Source organism: Podarcis raffonei, chromosome 5 (assembly GCF_027172205.1).
Source record: "Podarcis raffonei isolate rPodRaf1 chromosome 5, rPodRaf1.pri, whole genome shotgun sequence".
Classification (NCBI taxonomy): domain Eukaryota; kingdom Metazoa; phylum Chordata; class Lepidosauria; order Squamata; family Lacertidae; genus Podarcis; species Podarcis raffonei.
Window position 1 is genome coordinate 20,733,627 of NC_070606.1, and position 17,022 is coordinate 20,750,648.

At 42.2% G+C, this 17,022-nt stretch overlaps 1 protein-coding gene across 12 annotated transcripts in view; it reads left to right on the top strand.

The window, feature by feature from the left end:
• ZMIZ1 (zinc finger MIZ-type containing 1) overlaps positions 1–17,022 on the top strand; it is a 369,131-nt gene that overhangs the window by 110,921 nt on the left and 241,188 nt on the right. For 11 of the 12 annotated variants that reach the window (XM_053388158.1, XM_053388156.1, XM_053388149.1 and 8 more), the window contains exon 3: positions 5,423–5,529. The exons of the other annotated variant lie outside the window; for it this stretch is intronic. The gene's annotated coding sequence lies outside the window, so the exon portion shown is untranslated. The remainder of the gene's footprint in view (positions 1–5,422; positions 5,530–17,022) is intronic. 12 annotated transcript variants of the gene reach the window in all.

A 17,022-nucleotide genomic window follows, 5' to 3' on the forward strand; every position in this document is an offset into this window, starting at 1 on the left:
AACCCAGAAATAGTACCTCGGGTTAAGAACTTTGCTTCAGGATGAGAACAGAAATCGTGCAGCGGCAGTGGCACAGCAGCAGCGGGAGGCCCCATTGGCTAAAGTGGTGCTTCAGGTTAAGAATAGTTTCAGATTAAGAACGGACCTCCAGAACGAATTAAGTACGTAACCAGAGGTACCACTGTACTATTTACTGTTGAATGGAGTCCCACTCAACTCAACAGGATGCACTGGGCAAACATGCATAGGATTAGGCTGAAGTCCTATGCATACTCATTTGAGAGTTGAGTCCCATTGGAATCAATGGGAGAACATGGCTAGGATGTGACTGCTAACCTCTAGCCATACTGACTACGCTAATCCTGTTTTCTTCTTGTTCAGAACTTGCAGTGCCTCTGGACCTAAAGATGACTGTTTCGTAGAGAAGGGCAAGTCCCTGCCATGCCAATACGATGTTGGCTTGAAAATAAACTCAGCTACTTAAAAACAGTGAAGCAGAATATGGCTTGGCTTATTTCCGAGACAATCAGATCCACCATCCTAGCTGTGCAGCCTCCAAAAATGTACACCCCCCCCATTCTATTTCTTTAAGACTGCCTTACTGAGCCAGTGACAGCAGCTGCAGTAAGAGGGGAAAGACACCATTCCCTCCGTTCTTTCTCCTTAAGGGTCATGGGGGGGGGGTCCTGTGTCCTAGCACAGGGAGGAAACTAAAGACCCCCTTCCTCTCACTCCCCTGGTGCTGGAATGCTGCCCCAGCTCTTGTGGTATGTGGGATATTTAAAGGAAGGGAAGGGGAAATGTTGTTTATTGGGGGTGTGGTATTGAATGAGTGGATCAGATTTTAATCTGAGCCAGATAAGAATTTGGATGTGTGTGATGCTTGGCTGCAGAGTTGCCAGAAGGAGGAGTGCAAGGCATCACCCAACCGTCTTAGAGACTCAACTCCGGGTTTAACCATTTCATAACGATACAAATTGAGTTACAATCCATGTGCAAACTCCCCCTCCCCCATACTGCAAATTGAAATGCAACTTTGGGAGGGAAGGATAGCATTGAACTGTAAGAGCAATGGGGGGAAACCCAACCCAACCTATTCCATTTGACCTTGTGGTGGCAACACTTCACATAAATTGGGTAGCGCCTGCTGAAGGAATTGGGCAGGGTGTCTGCAGAATGCCATTAGGCTTGCTAGAAGAGAAGAGAGGAAGATTAAAAACTTGCCCCTTCCCTGCCTTCAAGTCCAACTGGGCCAGTGTTGGACAAGAAAGCAATACCCAAGTGTCTGTTAAGGACATAGACTCTCTGTTAAGGATTTTTGGTTGCTATATAGTACTGTACTCCAGTTCAAAACCCACATTTTAGTTACCTCTTCCCGGGAGTAACAATATCAGAAAGAAAGTAAGATTCTGGCCAACTGGGAGTAAGATGAAAGAAGAAACAAACTCCTATTTTTTTGTGGAGACATGGGGACTGCCATGCTTTGGAGTGAGCAAGCAAGTGGTTGGTTGTTCTGATGGAAAATTTAAAAATAAATAACTTTTTTCCCCAAGTAACCCTTATGAAACAAGAAGTCTTTTTCCCACCCGACCGTTCTCCTCCACTGGTGGTGTTTATTCTCCATCTCGGTAACTTGCAGAAGAGCTGAAAGTGTTATTTGTTCTAATTGCTTGGAATTTTGGCAGACTAGATGAGACGCCACTCATGTGTGCCTGCCTGGGCATTTATAAGTTGCAGCTGTGCTCTCCTGGTCTAATCACACTGTTGGAAAGTCAATCTAGTCCTGCAAAAATGTTGTCGCCTTTGTTGCAGGCTATCTCCCTTCCATGCTTTCTGAAAGAAAAAAGAAAGGAAAAAGAACTTTAGAAGAGAAGTGATTGGTTTTTTAATATACAAGGAAGCTTTGTTGAGGCTTCACTTGAAGGGAACCATTTCCATCAAATGCAAGCTTTTGTGTCCCATGTAATGGAATAATGTGCTGGATTATTATTGTTATTGTTATTATTTGAAGATAAACTAAGTGGCTTGGAAAAATTAGGAAAGCAAAAAAAGAAACCAAATTCAAGAAAACAATTTAAATCATGTGATCGCGTCAGAGATCTACCTTGCTACAGTTAACTGGTTCCAACCTTATAAATGAAGTGTTGATTTTTCAAACACTGTAACTACCACTACTACCAGGAGCCAAAGACTTTTATCAGTTATTGCTTATTAATATATGAAATTCAGTTCCCAGTCCCTTGGCCTTCTCCCCGTCTCTTAGTTCCATGCTAAAAGCATGCATGCCTTCCTAAGCCTGGGTCCAGTGTGGTGTAGTGGTTAAGAGCGGTAGACTCCTAATCTGGGGAACCGGGTTCGCGTCTCCACTCCTCCACATGCAGCTGCTGGGTGACCTTGGGCTAGTCACACTTCTCTCAGCCCCACTCACCTCACAGAGTGTTTGTTGTGGGGGAGGAAGGGAAAGGAGAATGTTAGCTGCTTTGAGACTCCTTTGGGTAGTGATAAAGCGGGATATCAAATCCAAACTCCTCCTCCTCCTCCTCCTCTTCTTCTTCATTGACTTCTCTAATACTCTACTTTCACTTCTTCAGCTCTGAAAACAATCTTTAACTTGGGATGGCACACCTAAGAACTACTGCAGATTTCCTTTGGTATAACTTAAGTGTTGTTGATTTTTGATTTTTTTTACATGTAAATCTGAAAATGTAATGTGTATATGAAAGTAGTCTGTTTTTGAAAATGTGTGCATCATGCATCTGATAAAGTATTTCATAATGAGCCTGTGAAAGCTCATTATTAGTACTTAAGATGCCTCAACACTCATTTTTGCTGCAGCAGTCCCTGCCAACTATTTGGATGTTCATTCATCTGAGAGCCAGGAATTGGCTATAGCTCCCCTTCAAGTGCACACTCATTGGCAAATCTCTTTGCTGCTGCAGAGTGATGTGGTTTACACAATAAAATCCTGGCTTAATAAGCCAGGGCAAACTTCATATCCATACAGCCCCTTCATGCAAGTAGGGCAACAAAACAAGAAGTCACAGTTAACCATAGTTTTCAGTTACCTGTAAACTGGGAACTGTGGTTAATGGCTTCTTTGTTTTCCTGCTTGCACAAAAATAGCAGTGAAGGAGGAATGAAAGAGCTGCATGTGAATATATAGATTTGTTGATAGCCTCACTAATTAAGCTAGTATTTGGCCCTCTGAACATGGTCAGTGTGCTGAATGGCTGCAAGAGCAGCAAAGGAATAGAAAGCTCTGGTGTGTTGCAACACATGTATCCAGTAGAAGCTTTACTCCATCACCCAGCTCTTCCCATGTGTACAGTGGTGCCTCGCAAGACGAAATTAATTCGTTCCGCAAGTTTTTTCTTCTTGCAAGTTTTTCGTCTTGCGAAGCACGGTTTCCCATAGGAATGCATTGAAAATCAATTAATGCGTTCCTATGGAGACCGCTTGGGCTTTTCTCCCCACCGCAAGCCTTCAGGACAGGTACGGGAACAGAGGGGAAGGCGCGCAGCGCTTCTCCTCTGTTCCCGGGGCTTGCGGTGGGAGGAGGGTTTTTCCTCCCCACCGCCAACATTCAGAACAGCAGCCTTCTGAAGGCTGGCAGCGGGAGGAGGTCTCTCCGCCCCACCGCCAGCCTTCGGAGGAGGTCCGAGGACAGTGGGGAAGACGTGCTGCACTTCCCCGCTGTCCCGGAGATTTCCCTATGGGCTTTCGTCTTGCGAAGGAAGCCCATAGGGAAATTCGTTTTGCGAAGCGCGTCCAAAACGGAAAGCCCTTTCATCTAGCGGGTTTTCCGTCTTGCGAGGCGTTCGTCTTGCGGGGCACCACTGTATAACAAAAGGTAGAAAATACGTACCTTCAGGGGCACAAGCAGCCTGATCTGAAGTTAATTCAATTTGAAATTAAAGGGATTTTCTTAGAAAGTTTGTAAAGCCACAATGCTGCCAAAATCTATCCATAACTTTAAATAAATGTGTTAGCATGCAAGAGCCTCCTGCATTGCTCTGTAATATAAATAACAACATGATAATTGACTAAAAAGGCCCCTTCTCATAATTCCTTGGCCCTAAGTATTGGCAACAGATCAGCAGCCCCTGAACATTTCTGACTGTTTGATGGAAAGGCAGCTATGCTGAGAGTTGGCAAGAGAATATTTTAGCATTTAAAGGCAAGAAAAGTACGGAAGTGGCAGAATTGTATTAGGAGCGACATTCATACCTCCTAGATTCTTCTGTATTTAATTCTTTCAAAATGCAGATGCCTACAAATCCTTGAGCCTTAGCATTTTCATTGTGCAGATGCACACCCCAAACTAAGATATAGTCAACCAATTTATGAATTTTAGTTGAGTAATCATGACCTTTTGAACTGATTGATTAAATTTAAATGAGCCTCTAACCCAAATCTTTGATGCGGCTGTCTTTTTGAGACGCTGAAGGAAGTGTTAACATAGTTGCAAGTGAATAAAATCTGCCACTTACCCTTTCCTCTAAAGAAGGGTTAGATTTAGCATTTCTTTTTTCATTCTATATTACAGTTACAGTATATCTCCAGCAGCAGCATAGTGTAAAATCAGCAACAAATTGTGCCATACTGATATAGCCACCTACCTGTCGTTGCCATTTAACCAATTAACCTACTGGTTAAAGTTTGCAGTTCTGAGAATTTCATCACCTTGAATGGGAGGAATTTGGATATTCTCAACTAGCTTCTAATAGTTTTGTTTCCTCCAGAATGTTTTTTCTTAAAGAAAATCTAGACATATGCCCAAAGATGAGAAATTCCATTTGTGCGTTGTCAGTTTGATTTAGGCCTTCTGTCAGACACTGGAGTTTTTTTATTTAAATCAAATACTAGATCAGTTAAATAAGAATGTAGCCCAGTGGTTCTACATTGGTGAGCTGCTTTACTGCTCATGTGATGCTTAGAAACCATCAGAGTTGATGGAGGTGCAAAAGCCCTGATTCAGCAATGTGCTTCTGCTAGTGCAAGGACTTTTGGCCACACAAAGAAATTTCGACTTCCCGCACACCCCTTAAATCTATTATGGGGGTTCCTCCAACTCTTTGGAACAGGTTTAGGTTGGGCACATGGGGAGAGGAGAGTGTCTGCCAAATCCTTCTGAGAAACATTCTATACTTCTGCCACTGAGCAGAGAAGAACTTTCAGCCAGTGTGTTATAGTTAGAGGACTCTATTTCAGTGTTTCCGGGAGCTTCAAAGCTCTACTTGGCTGCAAGGTTCACTGAATGAATCACTCCCTCTTGGGTTTGGGCAAATCACTATCCCTGCCTAAGCTACCTACCAAGTCTGTTGAGAGCTCTTCTCATCTCCTTGAGTGGGAGAGCATGGTACAAATGTGATAATTTATCCGAAAATTTATCAGAAATTTTGTTCTACTTTTCTCCTTGCAGAACAAGCCTGGGGAGTTTGCCATCAAGTTGCACGTCTTACCACTGGCATTGAGTGAGAGATTAATCAGACCAGCAGTTTTTGTTCCTAAATGCTGAACCACCTAAAGGTAAAAATTCCACTTGCGCTATGAAAAACTGGCAATTCAGAATTTGGAGGTGTCTGTATTATGTTGTCCCTTGGGGATTATGAGAGTTTATTTTCATCATGACAGGTAGAGCCTATTTTACAGAAATATGGTTGCAGCAACTGTTGATGTTGTTTGATTAACTTTTTGACCTTCTGAATTTTGTTTGAAAGTATCTGCTGTATAAGAATTAGGCAGATTCATGGAGAGTAGGTCTATCCGCAGCTTTTAGGCTGTGCTAGGACTTTGGTGGTCTTAAGACAAGGCACCCTCAGTGGGTTTCCTTAACTGGTAAGAAGCAGGGAACATGAGTTGAATTCCCTCTTTTGCTTCCAACCCGCTTGGTTGCACCATGCAAAGTAAAAATAGGACAGAGGGCCCTTTACTGGTCTTGGAATCTCAGGAAAAGCCTGATCTCACTGTCATCTGGAGCCAGCCATGGTTATTAACAATGGCAGCTGAATGCAACTTGCATGTTTGGAAGTGATGCATGCTTGAGTGTTGGATGTTTGGAATAAAAATCACCATGAGAACCAGAGCCCTGGTGCTTGTTCACTCTCTGTACTTTCCCCCCTTGCTTCATGTATGAAGGAATTTTTTTACAAGTCAGGGTCCCAAACCTGCTTTGAGATCCTGCTTTGATATCAAAATAGTTTGCTGTGTTGAGGCAAAATGGCAAACAGTGGTTTGTCACAAACTGGAAGTGAACCTTGGTCTAACCATGAAAGGCAATTCTGTCTCTTTATCCCATGTCTTTCTTCAACATGGCTAGTGTAGTTGAACATCTGTCTGCGTCCTAATGAAGACAAAGGATAGATTTGTAGTGTGAAAGAGAGGATAGAAGAAGGGAGTCAATAGAATGAAGTTCATTGGTGAAGAATCTTAAAAGGGCTAATTTAGCTAGGAACAGAACACTCCTTTTCAATATCAACTTCTGTGGAGGCTGACTTCTTCTTGTTGTCATCACTCCTTTGTTTGGAGCTGTGTGATAACTTTCAGGAATGAGCCACTGAAGGGTAAGGAAATGCTGGCTCCTGTGGTTTAGTATTAAGTCATCTTCATGCTTGGGTGGAGAGGACTGGATAGCAGCACACAGATGGTTGTTAGAGGCAGTAGGGAGATAAATAGATGGCCTAGGTTACCTTGAAGCAAAAGAGGGTGGCTGCTAAGCAATTGCCCGCATACTCTCTCTAGCTTCTTGTCTCCTGGAGTAGGCCAGATGTCTCTAGGGGGAAGGTGCTGCCCCCCCCCAAATGTGAGAGGGTACACTGGTGGAGGGGGTGAGCCACAAAATCATTCCCTTGCCGAAAATCCTGAGTCTTCATCTTGTGAAATCCACCGAGTTTTTAAAATTCCGCCCTTCTTCCGTCCCCTCACTCAAAATTTAAATTAGTTATTTGCAATATTTTGTTTCTTTTATATAGGTTGTCACTGCATTTCCAAGTGTGTTCACCTGATGCATGCCCTTGTGGTAGTGATGCTTTGCCCTTGTAGTTACTGATTTGTAGCACAACAATTGGTGTACCAGTACTTAAACATAGTCCCCCATATTTCAGCAAAGCCATGTTGCAGTGAAATTTCTAATCCCAAGAGTAGCTTGTATAGCACATTTTGTGTACTTTTTATATTAATTATGAAGATAGGTGTCCTTAAAGCACCCACAAATGAGTTTAAAACATGGATCTGTTGGAATTAAGAATCAGCCGATGTGACAGGTCCATCTGTTGCAATAGGAGCTTTGTACCAGCTTTGTGCTGATACAGAATCCACATGACATAAAAGTTGATTTTTTTTAGAATTTCTAACAATTTGTAAGATGAACAAAAGTTATGCTACAGCATAGGGTATTCTGTGTGGCTGAAATGGTGCTCTGGTTAAAAGGTTGGTAACTCTTACATATTTGCCACAATCTTCTGTGCATTTATTAGGGCAGTCATCCAATTAAACAATTTTAGTTGAATAATTGTTTCCTCTTTAACTGATTAAAATCAGATTTAAATTTACAGATATTTGCATATTTTTTATTTTTTTAGAAACAGAAGATATGAGCCTGCAGTTTAAACAAAAAAGCAACCACAAATGGTTAGGTGGAAAGGCCCCTAGCATTTTCCGTTTAATTTCCTGTAATAGTAGAAGTAAAATAGTCGTAAAATAATGCCCTTAACTCTCAGTCCCACAGATTTAAAATGACCCCCACTGATTAATCAACTGAAACTTTGGTTTTTTGAACTACCAATTAATGCTTGAAACTTTTTTTGCTGATTCATACAACAATTAATCAAAGTAGCACCAGAATCTTATTTAACCAAATAAAAAGAACTATTAAGGGTCCTTAACTGTCTATTTCATCTTGGGATATATCTTGGGATTAGATGGTCAGCACCCCCTGGATATAAGACAGTACTTGCACGTTATCAACAGTTACCATCCCTTTAATGTTTTCGTTTTGACAACCTTTCCCCCCACAAAGATGCAGTTTTTTAAAGGCCACCTCACAAATGGCCACAGGTGACTATCCTTCTAGCAGTACAATCTGAACATGTATATTTTTTCTAGATAAGAATTTCCCAAACATAATTTTGTCGGGTAGTTTGTCTTTCTCTCTCAGCCTCAGCAAAGAGGAGAAATTCCTCACAGCCCATAACAGATTGCGTGCTTGCTTATTAATATGTTGATATTTAGCAAAGCAAATATTTCATGTTATTTGTTTAGGTTGCCTGGATTTTTAGCTGTTCATTTGTTGTGAGCAATTACACTCTCAGGACTCTTGAGCTCACATAATTTCCATGCAGAATCTGTGCTTTAAGGAAGATAAAGATCACATATTTTTTTTGCAGGAGGAAGGAACTGTGCTTAGCCACTCGGAGTAAATGTGCACATTTCTAAATAGAATAAAAAATATACCGTATTTTAAGAACAGTAGAAAGAATCTTGAGTTCTGTAAGGAGCTGCCGTGAAGAAGGGGGCTAGGGCTTTTACCAGGATGCATGAGAGAGCAAAAGCAATAACATCAACTTGTGGAACAGCAAGCTGGACATGTCAGGAGATGCTTTGACAAGTTGAGTAATTGGATGGGATGCACAACATCCCTTTCAAATGTTTTATTTGAAAGACTCCAGGGAGAGAGATGCACGGCCACTTTTGGAAGGATATGACTAGTGAAGGGCAAAGAGGCTTGATTCCAACTCCCAAAGGGGCTTGCCACATCTGTACTGCTTCTACATCCTGTTTTTGTCTTTGGATTGGCAACAGGTAGTCTAGGCAGTATTTCAGGTAGCCAGATATGGCTCAAAGATTGCCAGTTGCTGACCTCCAGTCTAACAGGATTTCCAGGGATCAGCACACATTATGTGGATCGGGTCCCATGCACACAAACTCCTGTATAAAAAATGTACCCCACCTATCTGACTGGGTAGCCCCAGCCACTCTGGGCGGGTTCCAGCATATACAAAAACATAATAAAACATAATTAAACATTTAAAACATCCCTATACAAGGCTGCCTTCAGATATCTTTTAAAGGTTGTACATATTTTTATTTTGTGGTGACTGCATATTAACAAATAGCAGCCCTTTGATGACAGACTGGTAGTGGCTATGTGAGAGACAAGTCAGAGGGTGAGTGCTGCAATATCAATATTTTTTCTTGGTAGGAAGGAAACTTCCTTTATTTCAAGGGAGTTACTTCCAAGTAAAACGTACAAAGCCAGCCAGTTGTGTTTTCTTCTGTAAAGGCAGGGCATTTGAGGTGTGTGTGAATGAAATAATGTAGGAATGAGGAAAGTGCTTAAACAAACATGCCCCAGTACCTTCCACCATTCACTGTTCAGCTAGCAGCAACAAGCAGTTTCTGGTGGTTTTTTCTCCTGCTCTGGAAGGGCCCTCCTCTCAACATTCCTTTCTCAGATTGCTTAGCAGCAGTGGTCAAGTGTCCTTAGCAATGGTGCTGCTTGCTGAAGCCTGAGAGTTGTCTCCACATTTTGTTTCATAACTTTCATTAGAAATGTTTGATTTACTTTTTTTTTTTGAAAGCAAAGAGTCTGTGTACCCACCTATTGGCAGCCCTAGTTAGCCTTGTTATTAGTGAACATAGCAGCTACTTGTACGGCTCCTTTACTAGTGCAGCTCAGTTAAGAACAGAACTGGGCCTCCCCTCTATTGTTGCGAGAGCCCACATTAGAATAATTAGCTTTTATTGTAAATTAATCAAAGCCCCAGGCTCCCTACTAGCCAGGCAAGCCTTTTTAACTTGTGCTTTTAACAACAAATGGTCCAAGGCCATGGAGATTATCATGGCACGCTACTCCCTCCCAGATCTTGACACGCTGTCATCTTGGGACCATCACAATATCCGGGCCTGGATTCTTACAAGAGACGAGGCCATGGACCGGGCACAGTCCGCCACAGCTCGCCTCTCCAAGTGGCTCCCTAAAGTGAAAGTGGTAAGATCACTTGCCAACTACTTGATAGACCTGACGGAGCCCAATTTGAGAAGAGCGTTTACCATGGCCCGTTTCCATTCTATACCCACGGCCTTCTTGCAGGGGATTTACTTTAAGACCCCCATTACTCAGCGTCTTTGTCCATGCACAATGAATGAAGTAGAGGACTTCATACACTTCTTTTTCTACTGCCCTATTTATGAGCTAATAAGAACTAAGCTCCTCCTCTTGATCCCGCCCACCATCACATCTAAGGAAGACTGTTTGAAATTCCTTCTTGTGGACGCAAATCCCCAAATTTCACGTGGGGTGGCAATCTTTATAGTGCAGGCTTTGAAACTTAGGGCTACACTGACTGGGTAGTGGGTCCCAGACCTGGACCTGTTTTAATTCTTTGTATTACCTTTTTTAACCAAATGTGCCAAGCCTATTTTGGGGCCATTATATGTTTTATATACATCTGCATTTTAGATTCCCGGTGCTGGCAACTAAATTTTTATATTATTGTTTTAGGGCAATTTAAATGTTACAATGCCCGTAATATCGTCTGAATTCTGTTTTATCAGGTTATTTCTCTCTTGCTTTTTTGTCTTATCTTGCTATGGCTGTATGCTAATGCAATAAAGGTTTGATGATGATGATGATGATTACTAGTGCAGCTATTGTCCTTTTTATTATTTATTAAATGTTTATCCCACCCTTCATCCCAAAGAAGCCCAGGAGAGGACAGCCTACTTGCGAATTAGCATATAAATGTGTTAGCTGACTTGAGCAACACTTTTAAAAAGCAGTCAGTCATCTTTGCTGTATGTGAACCTCAAATCATTCTGTGTTCTTGCATGACCTTTCTGCTTATAAAAGAGAGCTGCCATATGTGTCAGGAGGATCTTGGCTTTGTATCATTTCTCTCTGCCTTAGCATTTAAACTGACTGGAGACAGAGGCTGCTGCCTGACCCCAGAGTGTTGCCGCATGTGAGCAGAGCTCTCTTGGGTATAAATACATCATGTTATAAAAGGAAGATGACTGAGAGCAACATGCTCTCTGGCGTGTTGATCTTCTTCCTGGAACTGCTAGCGATGATTCCCTTCTCCTGAGATCATCTCTCTAGAGTGATTCTAAGGACAACATCAGTTCCGAGCCCCCGTTGTGGAAAACCACACTAGAGGAGGTGCAAATGAACCCTATGGGATTCCCTGCTCTCAGGGTGGTGTCCAGGCCTGTTGATTGTACTTCTTATCTGTTTCTTTCTTGGTTTGTAGTGCTATGCCTCAAAAGAAGCCATTCTGTTTGTGTGAACAGAAAAAAACTTACTTTTCCACATAACTGGAGCACCCTCTGTAAGTTTATACCTGGGTTGAGGATTTATTCTTAAACCAAATGTGGTGTAGATATGTGCATGCAATGTGATATAGATACGGAATTATAATTCACACAGATTGCAGTTTACCTGTGTCTTGAGGCTGGAGGTTGTCCTTCACATCTTCCTTGCCTCCCAGTTACAATTACACTGATTATCTGAGAACAGCCCTTTCTATCAGCTGCAAAACAATTGCTTCACACTCCACATGGCAAGTAATTTCCTACTTCTGCAGCATCAAATGCTTTCTTCCTCCTGGCCTTGAGCAGAAGCATCAAGGTGACAATAAGATGGGGAAGGCTGTTCCACCAGCAGCAGGACAGTCTCCCACAAAATGCTCCTGGAGGAAGCTGTGTAGATGTGAAGCTGGCTCTAAATATTTTGCTTTTACAGCCCCCAAAAGGGCCACTGCACATTTTTGACAGCATACAGGCTCCATCATTGGTGTTCTAGTGTTTCCTGTATAAACCACATTAAGTGAAAAGCAGTGAGGGGTGGGTGTGTTAGCGTGAGCTCATGTTCCTTCAGAGTGTTTAAGGATGTGTGTCTTCCCTTCAGGATTTGCATATTTAACTTGGGGAAACCCCAGTGTAGTCCCAATGCGATGAACAGTTTAAAGTTGAAACTGTTACGCATTTTGCATTTTAAAAACAACAACACAGCACTCTCTGCACTAGTTTCCCTGAAGCATTATTAAACTCTGGGTATTTATTTTTAAGTAGTGCAAACCTTTAATGCTTGAACTTTTGTTAGCATCTCCAGTTAAGGGGTCTTAGGTGGCAAAGCTGGGAAGGTCCTCTGCCTAAGATGTTGGAGAGCCACTGCCAGTTAAAATAGACCCATTGGCTGGGGCTGATGGGGGTTTCTTAAGTCCACAATATCTACTGTAACAGTTTGGGAAGCACCAGCTTATGTCCTTCCTTTACGCCAGTGGTTTTCAACCAGTGTGCTATAGTACCCTGGGGGGGCCTTGAATGATGGTCAGGGGTGCTGCAGGCAACACTGGCCTCTATCCCTCTTTCCTTCCTTCCCTCCTCTGATGCCCTCTTGCATCTCTGCCTCCCAAAGACTTGTACAGCTGTTTGTTGCAGCAGCCCTCCAGAGCCGGAGAAAACAAGCTTTCTCCATCTTCCATGTGGCATACCCAGCTCCTTCAACCATTCCTCATAAGGCTTGGTTTCTAGACCCTTGATCATCTTAGTTGCCCTCCTCTGCACACGTTCTAGCTTGTCAACATTCTTCTTAAATATGTTTGTCATTGCCAGAATCCTCTAATGATACAATTTCTAACAATTCATTTCCTGATATTTAGGTATCCTAATGTTAACATCAACTCCTGACAGCCATTGTAAACTGTGGCTATTAAACCCTATGTTTCACATTAAGCCAGCTCTACTGTTTGAATATAGATTAATAATGAAATGCCTTTTTATTGCTTTCTCAGTGAATACTTTTTTGTACAAAGTTAATTTGCACTGTTATGTCAATTCTGTCTAAATTCAATCAAGGTTTTTCTTTTAATTATGTTTTCTCCACATTAATTCCCGTTTGATTTCTCATCTCCTATTAGGTATTTAAGCCTTTGCTGGGTGATTTTTTTTTTACCCCGCTCATCTGATTGGCTTCACCTGAAATTGGAGGCACTCCTATTAGGAATGAATTAATTTGATTTTCATTCAAGCAAGGTTTGCTTTAATAATGATGAATTGCACAAAATGTAATTTGGAATCATTATTCCTATGACAATAATGAGCAAGAAATAAATAAAAATAATGGAAGAAACACATTTGATACGGAGCTGCGCACTGTATCTTTAGTTTTGTTGATGTTAGTCTTTTAGTCTGATGTTGGTTAGTTTTGTTGATGGCAGTCTTTAATCAGGAGGATGCATGCAGGTGATAAAATGGTAGCCCTGGCCACTATCTTATGGGCAAACCTGGATTCAGTGGCAAGTTACCAACTGAGGATACTGGATGTGGGGCTCCAGGCACTGAAGTGTCTGTCACAGGCTACCTGCTCAAGTTCCGTTTAATGGATGAGCAAAAATATACAAACACTTCATCTTTACTTGCTAAGCTGGCAGCACTGGCCTGCAAGACCAGCATTGTGTTAAGATTCCTACTACTGCTACTTCATCATCATCATCACCATTATTATTGTTAGGAAAATTTACGGCATCAGTGCCCATTCAACAAATGGTGAGTGGGTGTAAGAGATTGTCCTGTGTGCAAATTTATTATATGCTAGGGATCAGCCACACATGTAAATGGTACAACAAAATTGTGAAATGGTCTACCAATGCAATGCAAAATACAGTATTAGAAAGGATGATCAAATTGACAACTCCATGCCTGGGAGATAATTTTGTCTAGGACTAGCCCTACTCATGGCTGACTAAATCTGGGAGGCCTGACAATATTCTGTAGCTCAAAACTTTTAGAAGCAATGCTGGACTCCGCTGAGACTTGATACAACCCAACAGAGATCTATGAAGTTTTATTAAGAAGTAAAGGAAAGAGAAGGAGGGCCCCAAAAGCTGAACTGGAGAGGTCCAGAACAGAGTAGGTGGCAAAGGCTGAACAATCTGGGAATGTGAGCTGCACCCAGTTATAGTGGGGGAAACCAATCTGTAAACCTCAACAAGAATTTGAAAAGGAGCTTTTATAAAAGTTCATGGAAGACATGTATATTTGCATAAAAAAAGGAACGGATGACTACAGGACCATCATTTTAAGAGTGGATAGTTGACACTGGGTGGCAGGCAGATGTGAATATCTGCAGGATCAGGAGTCATAATTGCTGGGGAGCTGATGGCTTGAGATTCAAGGAGGTATTTTCAGAAAGGAGCTGCCCAAACCCAAGTCACTCTCTACCAGGTTTCCTTCTGAAAAGAACAGGATGCAAGAAAGTATCAGACAAGAAGTGAATGCAAGAGGGTAATAAACCAGATCAGCAAGATCTAAACCAGAACTGTTGCCCAGGCCCAATGTGGAATTATTTATTGTTAGCCCTGGTCAGGAGAATCAATAAGCTGTCTGGGGGTGAAGCCATGATGCAATCTGAAGAGGATAGTTCTGTTCTTTGATAGTCCTGATCTGTAGCTGTGAATTTCTTGCTAAAGGAGGAACCAGCACACAGGGCAGGAGGTTCCAGGCTGAAGTCACGGGTAATGCAACAATGGATTATTTATCAGCAAGAAGTGCTTTGGAGGCCTGGGAAAATGATTGGCCTATAGAAAATCTTCTATCATTTTTGTCAGAGAGCTGAAGTTGGGACACACACACACAAAATCTGATACCCTAACTTAGGGTTACCATACGCCCCCAGTTCCTGGGGACAGTCCCTGGATTTGCAAATCTGTCCCTGGACAAATTCCGTCCCTGGAATGTCCCCAGATTTGCAAATCTGTCCCCGGGAAATGTGGCAGCGGCAGCCTCAGCAGCCCGGAGCCAGCCTGTTAGTGCAGTTGGCTCTGGCTGGCTTCAGGAGCTGCTCACTGCCATGGTGCCCACCATTTTTCCTGAAGCCAGCCAGAGCCAACTGCACTACCAGGCTGGCCCCTCCTGGGCAACGGCCACCCACCCATGACTCCCAAGCCTCCGTGATCTGTCAAAACAAAGGGGGGAAGGGGGAAGGAGATTGGGGAAGGCTCGGGAGTCATGGGTGTGTGGCGTACCATTGCCCAGTTTTTTAAAAAACCTCTGCACATTTATGTTTCACAGGGTGCAAAAGAAGGGCTTTGCACCTTTATACAATATGCAATGTGTGCTTGGGCCCAGGATCTTTTGCCTCACCATCTCCACTACTGACTCCCTGTTGCTACTCAGCTTTAAAAAAACACCAAAAAACAACAACAAGTGTCCCTGGATTCACTAAAAGAAAAAAATCTGGTAACCATATCCTAACTGCCATCTATTGGACAAAGACCTCATTTCCACATCCGTATAAATGATTATTTGTTTGTGATTGTTACATGGCTAAATTCTAAAATAGTCTAATAATAAAGCAAAAGGACAAACTGTGCTGTAGTGAAAGTACGTAATAGCTGTAATGAAGGATCAAGGGAGCTGAGATCTTGTGATGGTGTACTGAACGGTTTGCAAAAAAGACAGCCACGAGGACCAGTCATGTGCTCTTGTTTGCAATGGCTAGGTTTGATCATAGTCCAATACCAAATGTCACTACAGTGAAATGGTACATGAATGTCCTTGGTCATAAGTGAGCTGCCATGTAATTTACTGCAAAAATACTTGAAATGGGGAGATACAGGGAAATGGCCAACACAGTTCCTTGCATTGCATGGTTTCTTTCATGCTGGCTGAGAACATGTAACTGGTTGATAAAAACCCCCGTTATCTAGCCTATCTATTATGAGGCAAAACCTGTTGTCTAAACTTGTAATTATTTTAGAGTTCACACACATTAGGTAATCCACAACTCAGCTGAATTCTTCTTTTTAAGACTTAATTGAAACCTTTAAAACAGTGGGATTCTTCCAGCCTTTCTTTTATGCTTACATGTGGACTGGTGTCTTTTAATCTCCATCGTTGATCATCTGTACAGAAGCAGGGGGTGTACTCATAGTTCGATATTAATTAATACAGAATAAAAAGGGTGTGATCTTGTGCATACACCCTAAAATAAATGGTGTGTTATTTGGATCGTTAGCTTTGTCAGCTGGATTTTCCCTTAAGCTGTTGGAGAACAAAAGTCCTTCTGGCAGATATTTTTAGATGCTGAGAACTTGCGCTTGATGTTACAGTAAGCAAGAGGAATTCTGGACTGTTGCTTCAGGTTTGTTTTTTTCTCTAGGCAGCTCAGGCTGGAGAACATATCCAGTGACCTGAGAGGGACCTGTCCTTTTCTTTTTTCCTGCCATGCCACTGCTCTGTAAAGACCTTTATGTACATACATAGAATAAATGCACATATTACTGTCTGTGATTAATACAACATTACCAACATAGGCAGTGTTTTTCAAAGTCACATAAGCAAAGGACAAGTTGTAGCTTCAAAGAGCTTGCAGTCTAAATATGAGGGGTGGGGTTGGGAAGATGGATTTAACTCTTAACCAGCAAGAAGAGGAAAGGAGAAAGATTCACGCCAGGTTTCATGTCTGAAGGGGGTTTCAAATTCTAATTTCTAGTAACTCTGAGTTACTAGAAAATTGGTGCCAGCATAATCATTAACCAGGATTAGGGTTGCCATACGTCTCAATTTTCCCAGACATTTCAGCAAGGGTCGAATCCCAGCTATGTCTGGACGTATGGCAGCCCTAACCACGATTAGGACTGAAAGAGGGAGCTCATGTGTGAGCTAGGGTCTTGGGAGAAGGGCTGTGTGAGTGTGCAGCCTGCTTTTCAATCTCTTAACCAGGGCTTTTTTTCCCAGGCTAGAACTTTCCAGAACTCAGTTCCGGCTCTTCTCAGGTAGGCGCCATTGTCATTGTAAGAGAACAAGAGAGATGTTCATGGTGAGTTCCGGAAGCTATTTTTCTAGAAAAATAGCACTGTTCTTAACCATGGTTAACAGGTTTGGCTGCAGTATGTCTGCACCAGCACTGGGCAATAAACATAATTAACCAGAAAAGAAAATATGGGATAAAATGAACCATTATTGGAGTTCTGCAACCAAAAGCCTCTTTTAAGCCATTAAGGTGTTTTTTTAAAAAAATAC